At 36.7% G+C, this 19523-nt stretch overlaps 1 protein-coding gene across 3 annotated transcripts in view; it reads right to left on the bottom strand.

Moving 5' to 3' along the window:
- Positions 1-18755, bottom strand: part of adgrb1a (adhesion G protein-coupled receptor B1a) — a 106932-nt gene extending 88177 nt beyond the window's left edge. For all 3 annotated transcript variants that reach the window (XM_041245059.1, XM_041245060.1, XM_041245061.1), the window contains exon 1: positions 18286-18755. The gene's annotated coding sequence lies outside the window, so the exon portion shown is untranslated. The remainder of the gene's footprint in view (positions 1-18285) is intronic.
- Between the last annotated feature and the right edge of the window lie 768 nt (positions 18756-19523).

The following is a 19523-nucleotide window of genomic DNA, read 5'->3' as shown; positions in this document are numbered from 1 at the left end:
TACTGCGGTTTGTGTATATGTGCCTGTGGCCTTACCATTGCTGGTACAGTCACATGGTTCCCTGCTTGGTCTGACCCCGCACTAGGTGCTACCATCGCTGGTAACTACCACTTAAAGAGCTGTACAAACAACAAAACCTGCACGCCTGTGCGCCGTGTCTGACTACTTTATAACAGCGAACAACCCACACACCCCTTTCACAGGGGGTCAAAATACTTTTTTTTGTTTAAAAGCCCTTCCTGTTTCTGAGTCATTTTGCAAAACACTATCTTTTCTAACAGCTGGATACCATCACAATAACTACTAATGGGCATAGTTAAACATGCTATTGTTTCAGAAATAAGCTCATCACCATCACTTCTTTTTTGCTCCTATCTTTTTTGATATACAGTATATGCAGGATATCAATGCAGATATAGGGGATTTATGATCCAGGGGCAACATTTACATTGTGTGCAGAAAATTGTGGGGTTGATTTTGATCATCAGTTAACTTAAAGTGTTTTAAATGTCTTCATTTTGCCGGTATCATGCCAATTGCTAGGTAGGTTTACCAAGATTTCAGTTTGCTATCTGGACACACACACACACATACACAATCGCACAATAATAGAAGTTCTCTTTTTAAGTCCTCTATCAGTTTATTGTTGTCAACAGTAATGTTGAATAATTAAATGTGTTGGAGGAATACAGATTTTTTTAAAGTGCAACAACCTCTTTGGATTTAGTGATTCATTTTTGTTTCTTTTTTTGTTTAACAGACCAAGAGGATTTGAAAAGAGACAAGTACAGCAGTAACTGTAAAAGGTCCTTTTCAATTGTTCGTAGGCCTTTGTGAAAAATATGTTAAAAATATTCTGGAATCAAATAATTGCCTAACTCCAGGCTCTGGGCACAATACATTTAGGTAAGGGCCTTTGAAATGAGTTACTATTCACCTCCTGTCCCCGGGGAGACACTGAACATGTGACACTTAACGGTATCACTGTCAGTTTTTCTCTCATTATCCAATTACCCTCAAGATCCCAAAATTCATTAAATTAATTATAATATTTAATCACCTGGGAATGTGCATTTGCAGCAACACACAAGTCTATTTGAATTCTGTACAAGATTTCATTACACTAAAGCAGCCCATATCATTCTGAAAGAATAGATTAACTTTAGAGTAGTGATATTGCGACTTCAAAACCTACTATAACCTTGCATTCTTTGAGCACTCCAAGTACACTGATAAGTGGAAATGCAGTACAAATGTAATTCATATTAAAGAAAGAGTCAATTTTGTTGAAGGAATAGACTGTAGGAATAGACTATGGGCAACTACATAGAAGAGAAACTTGAACTAATCAAAGCGAACTGGAAGCAATAAAGGCAATTGGGCCACATTATAAATTATAAAGACCCAAGCAGGGGATAGTTCAGAACTATGACAGGAATGAAGTTGCTGTCTCAGTCAGTTCCTGCAGAGCACTCAGTTTTTTTGTTTTGAGATATGAAACGTCTCTGCAGAAACAACACAAATCTTTACAGACTCCAGTCACAGCACGTCATGCAACATTATCAACGCATCGAACGACTCTTTTTTGTTTTCTTCCTTTTTTTTTTGCAAGTAAGGAATTCATCAATTTTTGACTCGAGAAATGATATACAGGATGTACTCTATCAAAAACTGAAAACAAATTCAACCAACCGCTATTACTGTTACTAAAATTCAGCTGCACCTAATAAATAATATTTATGTTTACTAGAGCATTAATACTTTAAAAAAAATGCAGAAAGATTGTGCATCACTGATTAGTATTCAATTATACGATGACATGAAAACTATATGAGCAGCACAGAGCGCTCTTCATAGGTAGAATCACCAGATGCTTGCTTCACCCACCCTAATATCAAAGTGGAAATACGCTCAATGTAAATCATGTGCACAGATGGATGATCTTATTGAAACTATACTATATTGAGTTGATACAAAAATAAATATGTATGCATATGTATGTGTGTATTTTTACTTTAATTTAAATTATTATTATTATTTTTTAAGTCAGCCTGCATACCCGCTATGACCCTTACAAGTACCCCCAGGGTTATGAGTAACAAAGTGTTTTTAAAATGAAGATTTTCTCTCTCTCTCTCTCTCTCTCTCTCTCTCTCTCTCTCTCTCTCTCTCTCTCTCTCTCTCTCTCTCTCTCTCTCTCTCTCTCTCTCTCTCTCTCGTAAAATAAAGTTTCAAGGCCCTTATGAAAGTTTATCATGCTAAATGTGCATTCTCTATTAAAATTCTTTATAAATGATTAAGAGACTAAATCAAACTTAATTAAACCAAAATGAATTAACTCTCAATTAGAAGATGGAGCAGGATGGGTTGTGATATCCATCTATTAGGAAACTGACACTCTCTAAGCGTTTAGGAGGACCAACCTGCTTGCTGTTTCTGTTCCAGTGTAAGCCAGAGTTTAACCACTAGCATTAAGTATTATTAAAGATTTAATTGTTGAGGAACACAAGCAAACACAGGAGCAATGTCAGATTTCCCCCAGTCCAAGTCCCTAGTGAACTGCTTTTCAGAGTGAATTACATCTCATTTCCATTCATCAAAACAGGAGATTTCAGACAAAGATCACACACTGAAAACTGCATGTCCATTTCCATAACAACCTCAACATTCTTACTTGCTAAATATTATTTACAGAAAATACCGTATTAGAACGTTTGCCAATTATTCACCAGTAGTGATGGTCATTGCTCTACATTCCTGTCTAAATTTACTACCAAATGTGGTTCCATTTGTATTTGATTTATCAATAAAATGAACAACAAACATTATTAAGAAGTTCTAGAAAAGGTCACTATAACAAATATTCTTCGCCAGGATAGTTTTCAACAAAAAATACCAGAATGTTTTTTGCTAAATACAAAATATCAAAGTTACAGAAAGCTCAGTCAGCCAAGTTATTTTAGATTGTTCTAATCATCCCCTGTATGCAGAAGAAACATCACTGGCAATTTCTTATCAGAAATTAATTCTATAAATGTGGGTTTTTATTTTATTGTTGCATATGAATGTGGGTTGATATAATTGAAAACATTGCTCTTTCATTTATCATTCTAATGGGCAGGTGTGCTAATGTATTTTGTAATTATTTTGTATCTAGTTTATATATTTGTTTAATTATTACTACGCATTATTCATTCATGACTATCAACTAGTCCTAAGGAGACCATTTTCCATTTCTAATATTGCTCTTGGAGGTAACTGCAAACAGTGACCCTCTTTATTACTGCTGTATAATGCTAAAATATTATGCACAATGGTATACTCTCAGAAACTGTTTCTGAACCCAAATTAATAGAACGGTACTTAAATTGACAAAATTAGTCATACAAAGAAACAAAAAAACGTAACCATGCCGTCTATGTAATTAGTAGTTCATTTGTGAAGGGTGTTAAAATACAAGCAATATTGGGACAACCTTTCTCCTGTCTCAGTTCTGACCTCTCTAGGTGGATGTCTTGTGTTCTGATCTGCCATTGTGAGTGACCTTTGGAAATATCACAGTGGTGTTTTCTGCAGATTTCAAACCTCCAGATGCTCATGCATTTTTCATGATTTGGAGTGGAAATGAATGCAAAACACAAAAGACCTTCAAAAGGCTAACAACCTCCTTTAGTTCATCCTTCAGGTACTCACGTCAAAGTAACATTTGCATTTCTGTAAATATGTTCCTCTCTCTTTAATAGACTGTCAGTGGGGGTAAAAAAATTAAATCAGGAAGGGGAAATAAATATCAATTTGTTGCACAATACGAAATATAAAATGTTGAAAATGTAGTGCATTAGAGCAAACGTGAACTTGAGTAGACTGCAGTTTAGCAGTCTCAACTGTGTTGATGAAAAGACAACAGAGCCTTTTCTTGTAGTTGAGCAGCTGGATATTGTCATTACTGGTTACTGAACAGGAACAGAGCTGAGCCAGTTGCTGGAGCAGCTGTCTGCCCTGCCGCACCGGGCTGAGGAGCAGCACTGCACCAAACCACTAATCAGGTAGAAGATCGCACTACACACCAGGCTTAGCTCCGCTTCCCAAGCAAAGATGTAGCTTGGGGTTCCCCTCCCTACCATACCACAGAACAGCACTCCTCAACTCATGCGACCCACATCCAAAAAGAAATGACCATACAGTATTGTGCCTACATATAGAAATGCTAGCAAGCAGTGCTTCAACTAGCTCAATGTTCAGTACCTGCAGTCTGCAAGGAACTACAGGTAGACCTCACGCCTCTCAGCTACTCAATCAGATGGACAAAGGTGGACCTAACGGAAACAATTATAAGCAGGCTCTATGATAGTATTAGAAAACGATTGAGTGTGAACAGCCAATCAGCTTCCAGATCTAGCAGGCTTCTATTTTGCATAGATGCCCACTGGAATGTTGAAGTGCTTAACTGTGAATTACATTTTAAAATCGATCCACGCATAAACCGGCTATTTCCCTCAACATTCTAATCTACAACTAATCTGATAACATAAAAAGCTACTTAAATATACTTTCTGTGACAGGACACCGTAATGAAGGCTCAATGCACAGCTACCGGACAGCAAATCAACAGGGAAGACACAATTTGTCCACAATTCTGTCATCTACTGGATGCAAACAACACCCTCCTTCAAAACCAGCCAAACTCCCAACCCTGTTTCAGTTCTTTCAGCACCAGCCAATCTACTCCCTGCCTACTTGAATGACGCCCCGCCTCCAACAACAAGTTTCGAGTCAGACTCAATATTACACGGACTATTCAACAATTATACATGTCCAGATAAATTATAATAAGAAAGAGTAAGACCCCAATAAATAAATATGTTAGCAATAATAATAATTTTAATAATAACGTTTTCTCTATGTATATGTCATTTTTCTATTCTAATTATGTTAGGAACTATTTTCCTCAGCGGAATGATACCTGATGACATATCAGAAGTTCAAGGTAAATATAGGTTTTAAAGTTTTTTTTTAAAGAGAAAATAACTAAATAAATCATTTTCTAATAGCTATAGAGCCCTCTCGATGCGGGCTCTATCATGTTGTAGATGACCTTGACTTTCGTTAGCGCCATCGCCTATGGCTCGGGACGCATAATTCCAGTCTCAGTCATCCACCATAAGGTAGAGTCCGCTTCACTCAGCTGCTACTAGGACCACGGGACAAATCTGAAAATTGAGTAGAGACTTAGATTTGGAAGAGAGGGTAGAAAGCTCTTTTATGGTGGGTGTATGGAATGGGTTGCTGAATACTGAAAATCCTCACTTCCTCGCTACTGTTCTTATGATTTCACTGGCACAGGGATTCAGATCTAGTTTCTAGAAGTGAAAGCATCCTGTGAACAATGCAAGGATATTTTCATTTTATAGTAACAGACATCTTTTACTATAAAACTAATCAAAAAAATTAAATTTTACTGAATTTACAGTACTGTGATGCTTTATTCGTTATACAATAGTTTCTGTGGTTGGCTTCATTATTTTACTTCTATTTAAGCTTAATGCCCACCTCTACTCATGTTGAGTGATGTCACACACATTTCATCCCATGTCACACGTAGAATGTGAATAATGAACACAAGTCCCAATTTTTGCTGTGGTATAAAAACATGCGTGGGATTACTCTTTCTACACAGAGAATAAAAATATATAGTTCAGTACGTATTGTTTGAAATGGAAAGAGGAAGGGGGTGGGGATTGGATGGAGCTGTCTTATTAAGGACCAAGTGAGGCAGGAGATACTTAGGAGCTGCAGGCTATAGAGCAGGGGTGTCCAATCCTGGTGCTAGAGGGCCGGTGTCCTGCCTGGTTGTTGTTCCAACTGTACATTAAATTACTTAATTGGAAGCTTATTAGAAGCTTAATTGGTCAAATGAATTAATTTATGGTACAGTTGGAACAGAAACCAGCCCTGGATTGGACACCCCTGCTCTAGAGCGTGCCCTTCAGTGTCACTACATACTCCAGAGCAGACTCTTTGAGTGTGAGACATGCATTGATATTAAACAATCTCTCCGGCCCTTCTTTTAAAACCCTCAGACCAAGCTCTCTCTTTTCTGTGGGGGACAGGCAACCAGCTTAGACAAACACATTGGACTAATGTATTCGGAAGGGACCACTAATATCTATGCATATAAAATGAGTTTAACACCATTACCCTGGTTAACCACATTTTTTTTTTTACAATCATGTTTTACCATAATTCTCCATGCATTAGTTTTTCTGTGCTTTATTTGTGTGATTTCACAATTAGAATAAATAAATAAATAAATGTTTGTATCATGGTGCACCACAGTAAACTTTTATAAGGGAGTATTTGGTTCAATTCCAAATTTTAAAAATTACCAGAAGAGTATAAATGACAGAAGAAAAGTCACTGTCAGCTTTATTAAACAAAAAAGTTTGCAAGACAAATGTGCATTTGTTGGTACATTATACTGAGCTATTGTCTTTAGTTCCCTGTATGAGGCTGGCTATTATTGCTGATTATGTCAGGTAGTTTGTGTTTGTGAGATTTAGAATGGTAGCTCTTTTATGCTCCTCAGCAATTGGCAACCAGTGAATAACGACTTTATTTTCAGTTGACATATTTAATTTTAATTACACTAGGGCTGCATGATACAAGATATCATTTTTGTAGAAAAAAAGTGAGACAAAAATGATTTGCAGTTCAATATTCTGTACTGAAGAAGAACAAGTGTATGTGTGCCAAGCTGAGAACAAATAAAACAGGATAAACAATATCATGTTGCATAGACTTCACTGAGCTGCACTGATGTACTGCAGGGCAGGCCTGTCCAAATTTAGCCAAATCTGTCCTTTAATAGAAGGCAGCAGCTCATGTGGGGATTGGCTGCAGTCAGCCCTTTTCTTATTGGCTATACCATCTGCTATATAATCTCCACTCTTTTGAACTTGTTAGTCAGGTTTGAGAATTAATGCTGCCTGGAGCACTGATGTGATACTGACCATGGAGCTAACCTCTGATACTTTTTTAATGGATAAACAGAAAAGAGCTGTGCTAGAGGAATGCTGTTAATGTTGCTGAAGCTGTACTTTATGTAAGATAGTGACACTGGAGTCTATTTTAATGATGTGAACAGTGGCAGATTTAAATACTGCTACTCTTTAACTCTATCGTAAAAATATATGTTTATACATTTTAGCTTTGCTAAGATTGACTCATGTGAACTATCCTTGTGCACACCTCCATTGTTGATAGACTGAGTGAGAGATTATAGTGGGCGGTGTCTGTGTGGATGTCAGTAGGGGATCAGGCAATAGTACTGGTTTTATTGTTACACATGTCTCCTTTTTATTATGTCTGTTGTAAGCAAATTACATAATAAAATGGAACAATCATACTGGGGCTAGAGAGTTGAATTAGTGTATACAGGTTACTGTATTGAGCGCATTTTATAGAATTGTTGTCTTGATATTTCTGAAGGATGAATGCAGTAAATTCGGATGCTTATTTACAAAACTTCCAGTAGGAGCTGATGGATAAACCTGGAGTTTATATCTGTTCTTTTTTTTTATTATATTTTCAAATAGCTAGACACTACATCTGAAAATTTGAAACAGAATATTAAACTGCAAGTGCATTTTATGATAACATTTTGAGTGGCATTTTAATCATCTGGTCATTTAATGATATTTATTGCCCTGATATATTTCAAAATATTGCTGGTATCAAAATGTCAGTGATGAATCCTCTGCACTGACTCATCAAAACAAAGCTAATTTAGTATGAGTCTCAAGAAAGATGTAGCAATAAAATCACCATTTATTGCAACCTTTGGTTAGTTGAAGCCTAATAAAAGTTCCCCATAGCAAAAGCATAGCAAAGTGTTATAAAGTATAACAAAAACATGGTGACGCACAGATAAGCATTGTATGGTATGGTAAAACAAATAATAAAATATGGCAAGCCATGGTAAACACATAATAAAATTATTTCAAAAACATTTTATGCACCACCCACCACTGCTGAACCCTAAAATACAATGTGTGATTAACACATTGCTAGCTGAAGCTGTTCTCGTAAAGCTTAGCATGGAGTTAAACTGCAGATACTGTGCAAGACACAGTAAACTGCAGTCTAACAGTATTGCACAGTGCTAATTAAAGAATGAAAGATTATTAGGTCACTGTAAGGCTTCTTGAAGTCCTTTAGTTACTAATATATACAGCAACCCCACTGGCCTGTTATTATCATTATTTTTATGTTTTTTTTTTTTTTTTTAACATATTGTAGATGTAGTAGGAAAGATTTTTAACAGACTCTTAAAAAAAAGTGTTACCAAAACACTTGGGGATCAGGAGCAATCAGGACCCATTACTCTTATCACTGCTAAAAGTAAAAAATTAAGTTTGAGTAAGCCAGTGTGGGATAGTTTACCATAAATGAAGGAAAAAGTGAATGTTCCTCAGCACTAGCAACTCCAGACCAGTGCCGGCAGCAGGCAACTGGACTGCTACAGCATCACTAACCAATAACTATTCCCTCTGCCATTTCTACTCTGTAGCTGACTTTTATTTATATATACTCTCCTGCAGATATTGCAGGCATTGTGTATGTATTTAAAAATTCATTTTCCCATAAAGTTTGCCAAGTAGTGACCTAATGTAGCTGACAACATTTTTAAAAAATCTGCAAAGCAAATTAAAAACCTTTAAATGATGTCCTCAGAATACAGCATGTTGTATTTTATAGTGTTCTCGAGTGTAGATTTATAATGCTATGCATTTCTTAAAGTTTTCCTCTGCTTGCATTGCTTGTTTGCATCGTCTTTGGTGTGCAGTTACGTTGCAAACACAATGTTCTTCTTATTTAGTCTCACCATGATATTGGTCTCCTACTTGTGCTAAAATAGTAGTCTGCACTATGTACCTAAACCATGTAGCCTTGGAACACAGCAGGTATTTCATACGAAGTTTAAATTACTGACTGCCACGTTTCTCAAGGTAGCTGATCTTATAAACAGGTGTTGCTCTGCAGCAGGTGCTCCATCACACAGCTTTACTGCTTGATACCCTGAAGAATAAAAGTCTGTGCAGAAAGCCTATTGAATTAAAGGGGCCAACACAGAATGCTGCATGTGCCTTTATATCCACAGCTTTCTAAGAAATGTAACATTCTAGATCATCAGTGTGGGCACTTTAAAACAACCAGCACATACAGCACATACTAAATTAGTAGCAGTTTATTTGGTGTTGGCAAAATTGGACACAATTTAATTAACTGTTTAATGTTTATAATGTGGAAAATTATAGTCATAAAACTGACTGAGCAAATGTGTAGCTATTTTATTTTTTGTTAAATTAGCACATTCAATTTAGTTTGAGGATCTGTTGTAAATGGCCAGCAATGCATCTTTAAATGTGTTAGAAATGGTGTTAAATGGTCATAATACATTTATACATGCTGTGGCAAAGTGCCCCGTCCCTGGGCTATTTATTTGTGTTGTATGTTATGTGTAGTGTGTTAATGTTGGTATATAGTCATTGGTACACGGGATATAAATGGGTCTGTGTAACACAAGTGGTAAAATGTAATACGTTAGCATGGGGAATTGTACTAAGTAAATTTGCGTGCAGTTGTACCGCGACTCCAATTGAATGATTGATTAGCAATCAAGTCTCGGTACGGCTGCATAAAAGCAGCATGTTTTCACTCACACAGGGTTGTGTGTTCGAGAAGTGGAGAACGGGTGAGAGAGAGAGGGGAGTTAATTTAAAATAATAATTGCTACAGCGTGCTAGAAGTGCCAGCACGGTACTTATTTAGTGTTCGTCAACTTGTTTGTCTGTTTGTTTACTGTTTTGTCTTTTTGTTTGTCTATTTATTTTGGCTCAAGTGCCGTGTCCTGTTTTTGTACAACTGTTTTATTTTCTGGTAATAATAAACCGCGCAGCAGCGCATTCATTCATTAGTTTACTCGCAGCGCTGTGTATTCATTTCTGGTCTGATGTCACCCACTACAGCCGTCTTCATGACAATGTTTTATAAATAGACCCATGATCGTAAGTGTTACTGATAAAACAAGCATTTTCACCATTATTTTCATGAATTTCTCATGTATTTGAAACTGAACCCCCAAAGATCCTGCCCATGCTTTAATGTGTGGGGCTGCTAAAAACTCCAGGGGGGTCATTAGCAAAACAGATTCAATACTGCAACATAAAGGCAGCCAACCAATGGAGGTTAGAAAGAAGAGAGCCGTTATGTGTTTTGAGATTAGCCTGGCTGTGTTATAGTTCGATCAGTCACCCCTCTGTTTGGACAAGTGAAAGAATCACTGATCTCGCTGGATGTATACATGCAGTGCTAAAGGTTTTCTACACTTTTCCCTTCCCCTTCACTGTTTTTGTTTGCATACCTGCTGTATATATTCCAAACCCTCAGATTAGGATCAAATTATTTGCACATTGCTGATTTATAGCAGTAATGTGTTTATGCCTTTCAAAGGGTCTATTTCAGCATAAAAGTGTAAATAATATTAAACCACGTGTGCATACATATAATGGAGACAGTCCTACTGCCCTGTATGCCACTACCTCTGCTTTCTAATCTATTCTACATAGTTGGTGTGGGGTACTGTGCTTATTAAACTGTTGTGTTCTGTTTTCCTACTGCAGTCATTGCACCTTGTTATGCCATGTATTTGCTTGCAAAGTGTTTTTGTAATTCTGTAGCTGAAACTCAATAATTTAGTCCATTGGCTGCTTTTTTTCACAAGAGGAAAATTAGGCTGTTTGCCTCCCACTGAGCTGAGAAATTTTGTCCATGAATTTCCATTTACTTTGTCTCTGAAATATACGGACGCATAAAACAATAAAATAAAAAATAAAAAATCCATTTTTTTTTTTTTTGCTTTATGAACATTTATTTTATTATAGTCTTTTAGAAGCAGGTTATAGTTTGCAGAATAAGATCACATGATAATGATATTTCATTAAAATAGAACAATGGTGCACAGTATGTTGTGACAGCCAGCGCTGGCCTTAGGCCTATGCAGTCTATATGATTGCACAGAGCCACGTGTCTCAAAGGGACCCATTTATTGCTTCCCTTGATCTCTGATTTGGATGCTCACTTACACCGCACCACTGTCAATGTTTTAACATTAGGCTACTATTGTTTTAACAAATTATCCCCCCGAGCCCCACCCCACACAGTTGTATAAACATGGGTAAATGTTTCTTATTGGGCATATGAATTGCAGTGTAAACGAACTTTAGTGTGGTTCAGAAGCAGAACTTCATAATCTACCTGGAATTTGTTACTGAGCGCCCGTTCATAAACAACCCATACTTTACGTTTTGGGAGACTGTACGCCTGTGCCCTTTGATTGTATTTCTTGAATATACTTCTATGTGTGAATTATAAATCGGTAAGCAACATATAAAACTATTTGTTTATCTTGTTGTTCTTGATTATTTGAAGTTGCTCAGAGCAGAGTCGTTAACAGCAATTTAACAGCAACTGTGATCAGCACTATTTCATTTTTGTTTTGACTGGTTGGTTTCAATAATATTCTTTTCTCGATTTACTTTTTTAAGTAAGCTATTCCATTAAATGGAATTAATGTAAATTGTTTCATTCATGTAACACATTAATAATCGTGTGTGTACTAGGCCCTTGGACTGCGAATAACTACTAACCCTAAAAAATAAAACTCAAAGCAAGTGCCAGTGTTAGGGACTAGACAGTGAATTTCTAGGCTGCTGAAATAATTAAGGCGTGTACCTTGCAGGCAATAGACAGTACCTCAAATATATATATATACCTTCTAGAAAGTGTAAAACATTTTTGGCAAGATAAGTCAAAAGCTACTAGCTTTATTTTTGTTACCTGCCTTTTTTTGTTTGGTTCCGACTCCCTTAAAAGTCACAGGGGTAACAGCCAGGCAGATATGTGTAGGTTCAGAAAGTCAAAGGTGATGCAAACATTGCTTTGGGGCTTCCAATTACAAGAGAACATTTGTGACCGAGCAGTGACTGTCACAACTGAGAATCTGAGAAATAGGATAGTGCTTCTGCCAGAGGGGGAAAACCTGGGCAAACAAACTCACAGAGCTTCCATAAGCATCATTCAGGAAAGAAAAAACAAATAAGACTGTGCACTAAGCAGACAGTGTGATCTGACACTTTAATGCAGTATTTGGGCTGTACCTCATCTCAGAAGCTAAGCTGGGTAGGACCAGCTGGCCAGTACTTGTATCAAAGCGTGGATTGACTGGAGGCAGACCCATTGTAAAGTTTTACACAAACTCAATCACTGCACTGCCGCAGGTCAAAATAGGTTATTCAAAGTGACCCAAAAAATCCAACATTAAAACTTGCACTAGCCTTACACCCAGTCCTACTTTTCTCCCCTAAAACACATAATGGGTCTACTAAACCAGTATGCTTCTCTTTGAAGGGTCAACCTGTGGCCTTTATATATCGGTATAAATAAGTAATGTAAGAAAACAAAGGTGGTTTACTTCTTCGAAATAACACCCTAAATTATTATTTCTTTCTTAAAAAACAACTGCTAAAAAAATATCAACACAATAATTAAACAACAGAACAACAGTTATTTAGAATATTATAATATATATATATATATATATATATATATATATATATATATATATATTATATATATATATATATATATATATATATATATATATAATTTAATGGGATCGTTATATAAATATCGATGAGACAGAAAATGTATAATGTATTGACAAACACCCCAGATTACATTGGGAGCCTTCTACTGCATTTTGAGCCCACAGCTTTTAGTTCAGTGTCAGTATAATGTATAATGCTATACTAACCAGTATAATGCTAAGCAGTAAGATTTTAATTTCCCACCTGGACTGTTATCTCAGGATCATCCTTTTAATAGTCTAACACAGTAAATTTGCATGTTAATTTAACAGTTTTCCGCATGCTCCCCCTGCTTGTATCTACCATAGTTTACCATGGTTTTCTGTGTTTTTTTAGTATCTTGTGCTGTACCTCTGGGCTTCACAATTCCTATCTGTGCTTAGTAAAACTTTTCTGTGCCTTTACTATGGTAAACTTTTTATGGCCAGGGTCAGTACTGGGAATGCCAAAGCGAGCAGACTGACTGCAGAGGAAGACAGGAATGCTGGTTAGAGCAGGGGTGCTGGTCAGAATGCTCAGAGCCTGGTTAACAATCTTGGTTAACAAAGATTCTCACCAGCCCGTCTCTTCCTGTATTTTCTTCTGTGGTTTTCACTAAACAATGCATTCCTTTTAAACAGGAACTGTTCTAGAATTGTTTTTAAACAGTGTATTCTTTCTGAATTCCACGTATATATCAAACAGGTGAATTTAAGTGCCATTTACATTGTATTTCAGTGGGGGTTTTTTTGGGGGGGGGGGGGGTAGAAATTATAAATAAATAAATACATAAAATGCTGCATGGTTCACCGAAGAAACTTGATTTACAGCAGTGGGAGAATTTCCTAGATTAATCTTACTGCTCCATTATTTATCAGAGCTAAACGTTGAACAATTTGCTGCTCCAGCGGGGACTGCGAGCGGACCGAGATGTGGAAGCTGCAGCTCTGTTCCTGCAGAGCACGCTCCCAGCATTAACACTACCAAGCCCTGACCAGCATGCTGTTATTTCAAAGCCACTGAATTCATACAGCTAATCCCAGGGAGCTATTCAGCTACTCTACCTGCAGAGCAAACAAGCTCCCATGTAAATGAATGAAGCCTGTGCACACTCTTCACAGCATGACATTTTTTAAACTGTCTAGCTGAGACCAACTTTACAAGACCAATAATAAAAACAATAACTCAACATGATAAAGTTCTGAGATGAATTAGCTACCAGGATCTGTTTGCTGCTTATCTTCATGGTACTGCTGTGTGTCTCCCGGTCTTTGCAAGCATGCAATATCTCTGATAAACAGAATTGTATGTTGGGATACTCCTAGGGGCAGGATTAAACTAACAAAAAACATTACAATACAAAATAAATGAATAGAAATACCATGAAATGAACAATTGTAATTTGTAATATAATGCAGTAATATTGTGCAATGTACAGTCAAAGTACATTGTGAGATAGATTGACAATTTGATGCAGTTAAAAAGCAGCTGTGACTTAATATTTCCCAAAGGTCTACATGCACACGCACACGCACACACACACACACACACACACACACACACACACACACACACACACACACAGAGAGAGAGAGAGAGAGAGAGAGAGAGAGAGAGAGAGAGAGAGAGAGAGAGAGAGAGAGAACAAGCTATTTAAAGAGGACAAACCACAACTGGTGTGTGTTGCTGTGGTTACACAGAGGAGAATACAGTACTAGCCTGTTTTAGAGAACTTGGGACAGTGGATTTTGAGTACATGTACTCTTATTTATCATTTTAAAAAGAATAAATCTGCTTTGCTTTTGTTTTTCAACCCAATTTCGCTTGGTTCACTTGTGTTGTTTTTTAGTAAATAAGCCAAACAAGTGATTTATTACTATCACAATAATATCCACCAGATGAGTTTGGTGAGCATCAAAAAAAATTACCTTGCATTAGCCTTAGTGCCAGTTTTGTATTCCCTATCCTAGTGTGGTTGAAGCTATGATTTGATGCATGTTTTAGGTTTATCTATGTTTTGTGAAAGCTATTCCTCGATCAGGGAGGTATGGTTAGTGGGAGGCTGTTAAGTGAGTACAAGAGTTTCTCTCTGTTCTTTCAGCTACACAGGGTATAACAGGTGATACTATAGGGTGCATTGCCATTATTGGTACTGCTGAATGTGAGACAAGGTAATGGGTTTTGAGCTTGAAATCCAGGGGACTAAATCCTATTATACTGCGGTTAGATACGTGCTTTGAAACCGCAGGGTTGCACCTAGTCTCTGTCTCTTAGCAACTACTGTAATAATCTGCTAAACTTAAACCTACAACTAATACTCGGCTCTTATCCTAAGACCTTGAAGCATTAATTACATTACCAATAAATTATATAGTTTTAAGGACAAAGTTGAGAGCCAGGCAATTTTCCAGAAAAGCTTTTAAAGGCAACCTGATACTTGTGCCATTACCTCTTACCAGGCTTTATATAAAAGGACAATGGAATGAGCAAGGGGCATGATGAAGGATAAACCTGCATAGCTTGGACCAGAAGACTGAACACCAAGCCATGGAGGTCATTAGAGGGGATTCAAACTACAGTACCCACAATACAGTGGTGAAAGGAAACATAAATAAACATTACTAACCCTAAAACTGAAATTCCATAAGGCAAATAAATATCAGAACTGTGTCTAGAATCAAATGTGTGATGCAAAAACGTGGTCCACGAACAGAAGTTACAAGATAACAACATGCTATAGATAGAAACACAGACTAAGGGATGCCTGGTGTGCCAATTATGGAAATGTAATCAGTTCCAGAAACAATGTGCTGCACACCCAGACTTCTATCAGTTTACTGAACAAACACTGGAGGCATAATAAATAACAAAATGACAAGCATGATATAGGACTGGTTTTGCTCTAGTAGTCCAGTGATGGTAGCATTAGTGATGGCCTAATGTTCTACGTATTGTAGCAGAGCCAACCCTTCTCTGTAGGAACGTGTCTATCTCAATGTGCTGGTTGTGCTGCGAAGTTTAGAAATTAATTGAAGTTGGCAAATTGAAGCTATGTGTCCATTACTAAATGTTCTGAGTCCACAGTGATTCCTTTAAAAAAGCTCCCACAATCCAGCAGGGGCTAGACTTTACAGTATGCTCTCTATTTCTGTAATTCGATGTGAATTCTAATGTTAAGGGTCAGGGATTTCTTTCAAATTGCAGACCTTACAATATGCAATTACAAAATAATATTATTTTTATTTTAGAAATGTTTATTTATTTATTTATTTGTTTTTAAACTGTGGACAATCGCGATGTTCTTTTAAATGTGTATTGTGCGCATACGGCACTATTATGCTTTATATAGTTCAATTAACGAACAATTATACTATAGAGTTACCCAGGCTCTATTAAGGCGGGGCAGCTGATGCCGTGTACGATTTGCTCAGTCTCAGCTATATAGATACCAGTTCAAGGCTGTTCTAATGTACAGTATCAAGGAAAGCATTAATGTCTGGCTATGCTTATGTGGTGTGTGGAAATGGAGTGTGGATGCCAGGTCATACTAAATCACGTAATCCGTTTTGATCAATTTATCACATTAGCTATCCAAGCGATGAAGGGTAGGATTTAATTTCTTATTATTCACCATTAATAATAAATAATAATAATAATAATAATAATAATAATAATAATAATAATAATAATAATAATAAATACATATGCAAGACTGTTGTGCAGTTGGCGGTGGTTCGAACCTGAAGTAGCCCATAGCACCAGTTCTAAAAAATCTGCTGTTGCTCTTTCAAACAAATGCATTTTGAGCTTCTGGTGAAGTACAAGCACCAAAAGGAATTGCTTACTTAGAAGGAAGCGCACATTTGTTCTATGCCACGGCCGCTATTTCTTCACTGGTTTGATTGCAGAGACATCAGTTTTTTTTTTTTCTTTTTTTTTTTCATCTTGCTTGCTTTCGTCAGCTGAGGACAGTTGCACGTTAATCGGCTTCCCCCTACAGAGTAAACTAGGAATTTATTCTGTAATGTCTCTTGCTGCCAGGCTGCCACAGCCGTCTGAAACCATGCTGAATACAATATTCCTTCCTTCTTTCTTTCTTTCTTTCTTTCTTTTTTAATAGTTAGTAGTAATACTTAATAGTTATATATAATTATGTCTCAATTCTTAATTTCTGTCTGATGCAAAACTTTAGGCCATAGCTGTACGTAAAAAAAAAAAAAAAAAAAAAAGTGCAAAATAAAAACTTTACACAATGAAGTGCACTGGAAGTATCTTACTAAGGCAGTGAGGCGGGGTTTCAGGCTATGTTAAAATGAGGTAGCCTACTGCTTGTGGCTTTTTTTCCAGTGTATTTTAAACCAATGCAGTGTACACTATGTTGATGGATTAAACATGAATCTTATGCATTCTAGTATTTGCATACCTATAGTAGTCTAAAGTAATCTAAATCAACTCAAATAAACAATGAAATGTGTAAATGAAAATTGTTAATTCTTATTAAAGGCGTATCATTGTTACTTTTGTTAGCTTTGACACAAACAAGTGTTTTGAAAATAAGTATTCCTGTAAACCATACATATTTAAGAAGTATTAACTAATCACTTGTTTAGTTAGAAAAATCAATAGGCAACACATATATACTAGACACATTTTCAATGTCACATTGTACTCGCTTTTTTATGGCTACACCTAAGCATACTAACCAGCTATCTGTGTCGGATGTATCATGGCATTCATCTGCAATGTTCGCTTACATACTTCAATACTCGCCCACCGCTATACCCTCCAGAATTATACCTTAAAATACTAAAGTGCAAGTGGAGTACTTGTGCTTTACCGTGCTCTACCTTGTCTCGAGTTTAAATAAGGGGCATATGCTGGGGTCTAACAAAATCTGGTTCTGTTGAAATAACGCTGAAGTTTCTCAATGCGCCAATTTATTTTTTAGGCTCACAACTTGTTCGTTGTGTTTTTTTTTTTTTTAATGTATAATGCAGTTTCATTAGAGTAGTTAGCAGGGTATCGTATGATCTGCTTCGTTGATGAAAGGCAAGCTTTTACAAAACAGAAGAACACCTCTACAGTACGAAGCAAAACACATAGGTATTGTGTAAGACAAGGCAAGTGTTCTACATGGAGCAGTTTTACAGATACTCAAGAAGTTTTATTTCCCAAACTTTAAAGACACCGTAGCGCTTTTCTGTTTTAGTGACCTTTTAGTATAAGTTGATTTAATCAGTACAGCGTGACAAGCCTTGCGACCAAACTTGGTGCACATGTCAGATCATATTAGGGTCATTTAAAAAACATACTAAACCATGCTAAATGTATGTATTTGTGTTTGACTTGTATATATTTGTGATATAATGACATGAAGTGATTTGGTTATGATAATTGGTTATGATAATTAACACTGATGTAAAAAAAAAAAAAAGTTATTATTATTATTATTATTATTATTATTATTATTATTATTATTATTATTATTATTATTATTATTATACATGATATGCGTTTTAATTCACTCTTACTGCATTAAAAACTATTTACTTTAAATGCGTATGTAGATAAAAAAAGGCAGGTCAAATAAACCTCCTACCTGTGTAAAGTTGGAAGGTCTCTTAACATTACTCCATCAAAATGGTTTTCCAGAGAAATCCATCAACAAATCCACCGGCATAATGCAAAAATGTCCAACGTTTTCATTTCTTTTCCGAAAAAAAAACAAACAAACAAACAAAAAAACTTTTTATATGTAAAGTTGATCAGTAGAATCCAATCAGAGATGTGGTGGTTTATCTTTTTTAGTATAGTTTTGTTAAATGTCCAGTTGTATTAGAATAAGAGGCGAGTTATCTGCAGCTTGTTCGGTTCTTGTTCACCTTCATCTCACTTGTTCTAGTGTAGTTCTTCACTCTTCGTTCTGATTATCATTGCCTGACTGCCTCTGAGCTGAAACTCGATCCTGTCTTTGTAGCGAACGGCTTCATCACAAAAGCATATATCCAGCAGCCCCCTCTCTTTCTGCCTCAGTTGCGTGTGGGTCAAGTGGAGTCAATAAGAGAGCGAGGAAGAGAGAGAGAGAGAGAGAGAGGGAGGAGGGAAGGGAGTGAGAGAGAAAGCGGGGGACGTGAAGATGGGAGAGAGAGCGAGAGAGCGAGAGAGAGAGCGAGAGAGAGAGAGAGAGAGAGAGAGAGAGAGAGAGAGAGAGAGGCAGGCAAATGTAGACGCGCATGCATACAGATAGATGCAGAACACAGGAGAGAAGCAGAAGAGCTTATCTTTGAGCAAATAGATAGATAGATAGATAGATAGATAGATAGATAGATAGATAGACAGAGCGAGCAATGTAAAAATGAAAGCTTCTGTATAATAGCAACTCATATTTGATGTATAGTTATTGCAAATTGTATAATGTGTGAGTATACGCATTTATTTGTTTTCCGAGATGATTTCAGTTCGGTGTTTCAACGTTGTGGGGACTGCTTAGCCTTCCACGATTTTAAGCTGAGGACATGATCACAAAAGTGGCTTTAGAGAGGTGTTGCCAATGGCAGTGACAGCCTCGGTCGCTTTCAGAGAAATGTTGTCATGTAAGGAAATAAACATGATTGGAGCAAAATAAATAGAAAAGAAAACAGCACACCAGACAAAAGGCAAGCACATAATGAATAAAAACAAGAGACGAGGAGGTGGGTGATTATAAACCAATTACAAGGCAAGACCAGCGACATTTAAAAACGGCTTGAATTGTAAAATAAATGTACTAATTCTCATTTAATGTGTCTTGTACAGTTACAAGCGCATTGTGGGTAGACCCCGGTATTCCACACCTCA

This window comes from Polyodon spathula, chromosome 3 (assembly GCF_017654505.1).
Source record: "Polyodon spathula isolate WHYD16114869_AA chromosome 3, ASM1765450v1, whole genome shotgun sequence".
Classification (NCBI taxonomy): Eukaryota; Metazoa; Chordata; class Actinopteri; order Acipenseriformes; family Polyodontidae; genus Polyodon; species Polyodon spathula.
Note: the sequence above shows the minus strand (reverse complement) of the source record. Positions and strands in the feature narration are given on the sequence as shown.